This window comes from Zonotrichia leucophrys, unplaced genomic scaffold (assembly GCF_028769735.1).
Source record: "Zonotrichia leucophrys gambelii isolate GWCS_2022_RI unplaced genomic scaffold, RI_Zleu_2.0 Scaffold_234_80402, whole genome shotgun sequence".
In the NCBI taxonomy this organism is placed as follows: domain Eukaryota; kingdom Metazoa; phylum Chordata; class Aves; order Passeriformes; family Passerellidae; genus Zonotrichia; species Zonotrichia leucophrys.
Genome location: NW_026992439.1, coordinates 29,411 through 38,582, shown reverse-complemented (window position 1 = coordinate 38,582; position 9,172 = coordinate 29,411).

Here is a 9,172-nt window from a genome sequence, read left to right as displayed (position 1 = left end):
ACTTCACATTACCACTGACTAAAATGCTAACAATATTATAATACACTCCTTTTTGTACAATGCTGAGTTTTGAACCCATGTTAGGTGTAAAAGGCAAAGTACTAATCCCGCCTGACCAAAAACAAAGCCAAAATCAGCTACCGATTTCTAAAAAAACCCCCACAGATAGGAAAGTGATAACGAACAGACAAAAGCCTTTCAATGCAGCTGTATAAACTGCTTTTAAAATTCTCGGGCAGCAGCAGCAGGGCACGCCCTGCCAAGCCGAGGCAGACACAAAGCCTCCCACGCGGTGGAATGCAGCCCCCCCCGTGGAGCTGAGAGAGCAAGCAGCCTCCCCCACGCCACATGGCAAGCCGAAACCGGGGCCCCCCGCGCCGCGTGAGCAGAGAACACCCCCCACCCCGCACCGAGAAAGACCCCCCGGCCACGAGGAGAGCCCCCCTCCCCCGCACAGAGAGAGAGAGAGTGGAGTCCCCTCCCCTGTGCCACGTGGCAAGCCGAGCACACTGTGCTGCCGAGCTGGGGGGAAGGGCAGAGAGCACTCCCACACTGGCGCGAATTCCAAAAGACAGCGAAACAAGCGGCAGAGAGCTAAAAGCCTAGAATGCAATGACTTCCCGTCTGTGGGGCTGCGCAGCCAAAAATGCAAAGGCATAAAGGAACAGAACTCACAGCAGAGTCTGATTTTGAGCTTCTGCTCCACCGAGAGCAGAGATACTCACCCGAAATGGAGGCTGTAGCTGGCTGGGTGCAGGCAGGTCTCCTCACCGGAACAGGACCTCTCTCTGGGCAAGAGAGGCTATCCTCTTCTTCCTCTGGAAAGTCTGCTCACCACAACGGAGCTGGGCTTTCCAGAGGCGCCGAAAAGTCCACGAAACTTTTTCTGGGAATATTCCCGATGTCTCTGGCTGGGAGCGATGAAGCCAAGGCTCCTTTCAGCTGGGTGCACGGCTGCCAGAAGCTCTCCCGAGGTAGCAAAAGTCTGTCTGGGCTGCAGAATCGCTGGCCCACCCAGGGACGCCAAATATTGGAATAAGAATCCCAATATTACCAGTTAGATTGTGCCTGGGCCAGTCTGACCCTCACTGCTAGGCTGAAGGTGGCATTTGTGGTGGATCACCCCAGAGACACCAGAGACATCACCTTTAGCTTGCTGATGGTTTCAGCTGGGCACTAAACAAGTCCAGGCTTGTTAGGAACTCCGTTTACCTCAGGAAGAAGACTTCAGGCGAAGGTGAAGAGAAAAAAGGGAGAAGATTCTGCTGGAGGGTTATGTTTCCAGAGGTTTATTCCATGGTGACACAGGTCTGAATCTAGGGAAGAGCTCCAACAGAATTGGCCAACCGCATGGCCGAACTCACCTTTTAAGCTCAGGGGGAGGGGAGGGGACAGGTGAGCCACCAACCAGGTGGGAGGGGCGGGGTCTCAAGGGACGAGGGACACCTAGACAGGCCAATGACCTCTGGGCCTGAGGGGCATCCTTTGAACTTGCCCAACCACACGATGCCTTGTTGGAATGTTAAGCCTGATTGACAGGACTCACTCAGCAAGGGGGCGAGGGGGGGAGAAGGGTTTTGGCACACCTGAGTAAGGGACCCAGAAGTTTAAAACACACTGCAACAGCTGGCATGTGACTGGGATCAAACTGGAGCTTACTGGGACCATATTGTTGTTGAAAGGGAGACACTGGGATGACTTTGTGGCTACTGGGAGCAACTGAGAGGAACTGGGATCATGCTGCAAGCAAAAAGCAAACTGGAGGAACTGGGAATGACTGGATGCACACTAGAGGCAACTGGGATAGACTGGGCATGACTGAGATCATACTGGGATAAAAAGCACCTTACTGGGAACACTGGGAGTGTCTGGGAATGACCATGAACATGCTGAGGGCAACTGGGATATACTGGGAGTGTTTGTAATCATACTGGTGATCACTGGGAACATGCTGGGGGCAACTGGGAGTGAGTGAGAGTGACTGGCTCTACACTGGGGGCAACTGGGCATGACTGGGACCATGCTGGGAGGGACTGGGATCACATGGGGAGTGACGGGGGTGATACAAGGGACAACTGGGTTCAACTGGGATCTCACTGGGAGCAACTGGGAGTAACTGAAACCATGCTGGGGGCAACTGGGATTATACTGGGAGCCACTGGGATTACAGCAGGTAAGAATGGATCCTGACTGGGGGATACTGGGAGCTACTGGGACCATATTGAGAGGAAAATGTGGACACATTGGGAGCAACTGGAATCAACTGGAAAGTCCTGGAACCATCCTGAGGGGACTAAGGACACAACTGGGGCAACTGGGATCATACTGGGAGCAACTGGAACTACACTTTGGGCAACTGCCAGAAACTGGGATCATGCTAGAGGCAAGTGAGGGTTACTGGAAAAGACTGGGATCATTCTGAGGGAACCAGAACCTTACTGGACCAACTGGGATATACTGGGAATGTCTATGACATACTGGGAGGAATTGGGACCACAGTGGGAACAGCTGGGACTATGCTGGGGGCAACTGGGAGTGAGTGAGACTATGCTGACAGGGACTGGGACTATTCTAGAGACAACTGGGATCATACTGGGAGGAACTGGGAACAACTGGAACTATTCTGGCAGCAGGACCCGGGGCAGCCCTGGGGGAGAACAACCCTGAGCCCCAGCTGGGCCAGTTCCCCCAGGTCACTCCCACCATGGGCCCTGTGGCTCCCAGTCACACCCAGCATGGTCCCAGTCACTTCCAGTTACACTCAGTATGATCCCAGTATCATCCCAGTCACTCCTACTATGATCCCAGCATGGTCCCAGCTATTTCCATTCACCCCTACTATAGTTCCAGGGACTCCCAGTATGGTTCCAGTCCTTCCTGGTATGATTCCAGTATGAACCCAGTCACTCTCAGTATGGTGCCATTTGCCCCCAGGATGGTCCCAGTCACTCCAAGTCACACAGTATGATTTCAGTCACTCCCAGATACTCCCAGTACTATTCCAGTAACTTCCTTTATGTTTCCTCTGTGACTCCAGTCACTTCTGGTCTCTCCCAGTATATCCCAGTTGCCCCCAGTGTGTTTCCACTCACTCCCAGTTGCTCCCAGTAGCTTTCAGCATGATTCAGGTTCCTCAGAGCCACTCCCAGTAACCTCTAGCATAATTCCTGTCACTTCCTGTATATCCCAGTTGCCCCAATATGGTCCCAGTTGCCCTCAGCCTGTTCCTAGACACTTCCAGTACGATCCCAGAATGACCCCAGTCACCCTCAGTGTGATGCCAGTTGCTCCCAGCATGATCCCATTTGTCCCAGCATGGTCCCATTTCCTCACAGTATGATCCCAGTTGCCTCTAGGAAAGACCCAGTCACTCCCAGTATGGAGTGATATAGGCTGATGCCATGATGATCCCAGTTGCTCCCAGCATGGTCCTAGCTGCTGCCAGTTGCTCCAGTCTGATCCCTTTTGCTCTCAGTGGCCCCTAGCATAGACCCAGTCACTCCAAGTATGATCGCAGTATGAATCCACTCTGATCCCAGTTTCCCCCAGCATGGTCCCAGTCAATCCCAGTTGCCCTCAGTGTAGACTCACTCACTCCCAATTGGTCTGGGTGCCCATGGCCAAGACTGGGCATCCACCTCCAAAATTCCCCATATCCAAAGACTGCTCCCAGACAAAATCTGCCATTCCTCACAAGTCTGGATGGCCTTGGCCCTGTGAGGCTCTCACCTGCCTTCCAAACACTGCGGCTCTGTCCTTTCTTTCCTATGGAAAACAACAGGACAACAACTGTCCTTCTCCTCCAGGTCCCCATGGCCAGAATTGGGATTTCACCTCCAACATTACCTGTAGTGACAGACTGGAGGAGATTGTTGGCTGGAAACATTTTGTGTGCTGGGGAGGAAGGGGCAGGTCCAGCCTTGCCCTGCCCTGCCCTGCCCTGGAACACCAGCACTGCCCTGCCCTGGAACCCCAATCCCCCCAGAGCCTCCATCCCAGCCCAGCAGTGTCTGCCAGTCCCTGGCACAGCACAGGCAATGCTCCACAGCCACCTCTGCAGCCCCAGCCCAGCTCCTGAGTGACCAAATGAGCCCAAGTCCCATCTGGGGGAAGGGACCAGGATGACCAAGGGGTATCGAAGGCTGACCACAAGGCATGCACACATCTTGACCCTACCTCCTCTTGGAATTTCCATCTGAACACTGCTGGAATCCAGGAGTTGATAGCTGTGTGTGTGCTCCTCTGTATTTTCTTTTATTACTTTCTCTCTTTCTGTGTTTTCTTTTCCTTCTTCCAATTCCCTCTTCTTGCCAATTTTGAGTAACTTAAAATTGAACACGCTTAGAGTTTGTGAAGGTGAAGGGGCCAAGTTAATGCTTTGAGAAGTGTTTTGTGTTGATTGAATGTCATATTAAACCTTTTGCCAAAGTTTCTCTGATTTTCTGAAGTTCCCAGTAAAAGCTGTTTTGTTGTTTTGAGCTCCTGAGAATCTCTTGTTGATATTTCTTTAGTGTGTCCAACTCAGAGTAGACAAAGAATTGTAATTAATGATAAATTTCTCCTTGAGAGAGTTGTTTGGGGGATGGCAGTCAGTGCTTGTCTGTCCTGCTTGGCACAGCCCAGGCAGGGCTTTCCCAGCCACATTCCACACTCCATTTCCCAGCTGCAGCCACTGGTGCCTCTGAGTTGTGCTACCCCAGCCCCAGGGACACTCTCCTTGTCTGCCCATTCCCCCATGGTCTCTGGGCAGGGATGGCCTCAGTGGGGGCTGCTGACATCCTCAACAACTTGGAGGCTGCTGCTGAATTTTCCTGCTCCAGAGGCTTGTTCAGCCTTCAGCTCTTCAGTGCAGGAATTCAGTGTCCCAGGGCTCATTAACATTGAGAACACCTTAACAAGCCAAGCCTCTGGGGATAATTTGATTTTAATTTTCAAATAATTTGTGGTTAGGTAGATCTCAGTAGTGTATTCAAAGTGAATACATGATATTTAAAAAGACAGCAAGAAGAGATTTTTTTAGATCCTGTTTAGGTTATTTTTCCTGTCAATTTATTGATATGTGCAGTCTCCAGCTGACACTGAATCCAAGTGCCTCCTCATGCAGTTTGAATAGATAGGAAAATCAAGACCCTTCATGGCTGACAATCAATCAGACTCTGTCTCTACTCCCACCCCACCATTTCCCCCATCCAAGGCCTGGCACTCAGAGCAGCCTTGTGCAAATATGAGCTCCCTCCAGCCCAGGCTGCACCTGCAGCTTTCAGCTCCTTGGCTCCAACTCCCACCAGCTTTCCTTGCAGAAGGAGCTGCTCGAGACACAGAGGGATGTTCATTTATTGTCAGCTCACAAACCCCTGGGAACTAAGGTGTGTGTTGGAATTCAATGCTCTCCCCATCCCACAGCAGCCCTGCATTTCCCTGCTGGAGCCTTGGTCTCCAGCACAGCCATGGAGGCTCTTTGGGCTCTGGAGCGTTGCTGCAGACTCCAAGGGCAGCTGAGGTCTGCCTTTGGCCCAGTCAGGCCTGGCCAGCGCAGGCCACGCTCAGCAATGTCTTGTGTGTGCCTGGCCTTGCTGTCAGCCCTGGCAGCAGCTGCATGGCCCCTTTGTGGCCCTGTGCAGGCCCAGCCATGGTGGCCCAGCCCCTGTGCAGGCCCAGCCCAGGCCAGGAGCATTGCGGCTGGGAACGGCCCCTGTGCCGTGGTGCCCACAGCAGCCTTGGGGCTCTGTGCCCCATGGCCTCCCTGCTGGGCAGCCTCTGCCAGCTCCTGCAGAGCCCGTGGTACCTCTGGGGCTGCACAGACAGCCCTTCCCCAGGCTCTGCCGGCCTCTGGGCCAGGAGAGAGGCAGCCAGGGCTGGCCATGGCTGGGAAAAGGCCCTGAGCCCCGCAGGAGGATGGAGCTGGGCCACAGCCAAACTCAGCCCAGGCCAAACTCAACCTGGGCTCAGCAGCCAGGGCTGCCAACACATGGGGACAGAGGCTGGTGCTGACAAATGTCCTGGGCCCCCTCTCTGCTCTGTCCATGCCACCAAGGGCACAGAGCAGCCTCCTCTCTGGGCCACTTGCCTGTTTGCAATGCCTTGCACAGGCGCTGGCCCTGCCCCACAAGGCCTGGCCTGAGTCCTGCCCCTGCACGCTCAGCCAGGCTGAGTTGAACACTGATGGTTTCTGGGCCAGGCTCTCGGAGCCCAGCCCAGCTCCCTGCAAGCTCTGCCAGCTGCCCTGAGCTCTGGGCAGCACCAAGGGCCTCTCCCCAGCCCAGCCTAGCTGGCTCTGGCCCCACAGCTCTGCTCAGGCCAGGCTGCTCTGGGCACTGCCCCATGGCCTCAGCCCCTGGCAAGGGCACAGCAGCAGCTGTAGCTGCCACAGGACTCAGCCCCAGCCATTGGGGAAGGTGCTTGGCCAAGGCCAAAGGAGGCTCCCTGGCTGCCCTGCTGCCCTCGGGCTGAGGTGCTGAGAGCTCTGCAGCCCCTGCTGCCATCCCATCTGCCCAGGGCAGCATAAGAGCCGCGGCCTTCATGCCCTCAAGTGCTGCTCCTTCTCACGGCAGGTTTGTGTCCTTTGGGGGTCAGGAACTGGTGAGACTCAGAGGCACAGAAAGTTTCTCTTCATGGCCAACAGACCGTAGTTGAACAGGACATAATTTAATAACAATCACGCTGAGCCATGTGCAGTGTGCAATGTCTTTGCCATGTCTAATGAGTCCACCATCCACAAGTGATATCCATACTAAAATTAATTTCAGACAAACATGGTTCTGTGAGAGATATAAACAAATTAAGTTCTTGTTTCAGGATGCTCATCCTTGAGTGGGGGCAAAACAGTTCCAACATTTCCTGATTTGCAAAGCTGTCATGGTGGATGGAGAAGGGTGGTCAGGCTGCTTTTGGTGGTGAGGAAATGCTGAAACCAGCCTGACTCATTTAATCTCCTCCTGTCCTGGCTGATCTCCTCTCTTTCCCCTTCCACCAATTGGCTTTTGTCTCCCACCAGTCCCCTGTGAAGAGCCTGGGTCCCGACTGGAGTAAAGGAACCAATCATCATTGATGGACAGCCTATGGGAGCTTTGCTTTTGGGGCGCTCTTCAGCTACCGTGATGGGATTATGTGTTTTAACTGGGGTAATAGACGCTGATTTTACTGGGGAAATTTGTGTATGGTACATACTCCTTTTCCACCGATATGAATTGAGAAAGGACAGAGAATAGCTCAATTAGTTCCATTGGAACAAATGACTAAGACATTGCCCTCTTATCAATCACAGTCCAGGGGAGAACGGGGCTTTGGCACCACTGGAGGACTTACTCTGTTAACAATGAATTTAAATGATCGGCCAAAACATGCTGTATTGATAGAGTATCTGGGTGACAGGCAAACCTTGGAAGGTTTATTAGATACTGGTGCAGACTCCAGCATTATCAGCCCGGATTGCTGGCCCCACAACTGGCCGTTACAGCCAACCACAGTAGCAGTTACCAGTGTTGGAAGTCTTAACGCTTGCAAGGAAATCACCCATGTTATCCGTAACTATCGATGGAAAAATTTTACGGAGTGTTTTCTTCGTTGTGCCTTTGCCCCCTACTGTGCAGTGCCTCATTGGTCGGGACATTTTGGCTCAAATGGGGGTAGTGCTGACAAATGAGTACCCTTTGGGCTAATGGCCATTGCGTGGACTTTCCCAATCCCACTCATTTGGAACACGGTGGGTTAAGCAATGGCCATTAAAAAGGGAAAGTCTGGAACAAGCACATGTACTAGTACAAGAACAATATGAGCAGGGTCATTTACAGTTGTCAGTAAGCCCATGGAATACCCCTATTTTTGTTATTAAAAAGAAGTCAGGAAAGTATCGTTTGCTACAAGATTTACAGGCTGTAAATGAACAAATGGAGCCTATGGGAGCCTTACAACCAGGTTTGCCTAACCCAGCCATGTTGCCAAAGGACTGGCCACTGTTAATTGTGGATCTTAAGGACTGCTTTTTTACTATTGCTCTTCACTCTCAAGACACTCGGAGGTTTGCATTTACCTTACCGGTTTTAAATAGGGAAGAAGAACCAGACAAGAGATTTGAATGGCTTACTCTTCCACAGGGAATGCGCAACAGCGCCCCCTTGTGTCAGCTGTATGTTGACAATGCTTTACAACCTTTGCGACAGGCCTGGGCCAAAACAACCATTTATCATTACATGGATGATATTTTATTTGCGCAGCCGCAACCTTTTACAGGTCAACAAATTCAAGAAATACATAAGGTCCTGAAACTACATGGCTTGGTTGTAGCTCCTGAAAAATTCAGTTATCTGCACCCTGGAAATATTTGGGATAGACACTTAGTGATCAGGTTGTTACCCCCCAGAAATTGCAATTGAATATTAAAATATGTACATTGTATGATGCTCAAAAGTTACTTGGTGATCTGCAGTGGCTGCACCCTATTGTAGGCATCCCAAATGAGTTGTTAGATGAACTTCGACCTTTACTAAAAGGGACTGACCCAGCACAACCTGTCCATATGACCTCTGAGCCGGTTAAGACACTTCAACAGATATTGGACTGTGTAACACAGGGCAGTGTCCGGACACGAGATCTTAACCTCCCCATACAACTGACAGTTTGATATGGAACTAAATTTTTACGAGGTGCACTTATTCAGCAAGACAGAAAAACGGGGGAGGCGTGGGCCTTGGAATGGATATCTCCTCCACTTCAACAGCATAAAATCCTTCTTCAAAAAATCGAAATTTTGGCTGACTTGCTTAAGAAGGATTGTGAACGGGCATTACAGATTACTGGAAAGGAGCCAGATCAGATATGGATACCAATGAAGAAAGATACGTTGACCTGGTACCTGATAAACAGTATGGAATTACAAGAGGCCCTGCTGGGAGCTGGAAGCGTGATTGCCACTGATGATATTCCCAATATACCGTTGAACTGGGTAGGGCAGTGGGGTTGGATTCAATGCCCAAAAAGATCACAGAAGCTCCTCTTGGATGCTATACCAGCCTACACAGATGCAGGAAGAAAATCAAGAACTGCTGCAGTGACCTGGCAGGAAAAGGGACAATGGCACCATCAGATTCTCCAGGCTTCCCAGTTGGATACTTTACAAATGATGGAGCTATTGGCTGTTGTATGGGCCATGATGCATTTTTCAGGGCCCCTTGAC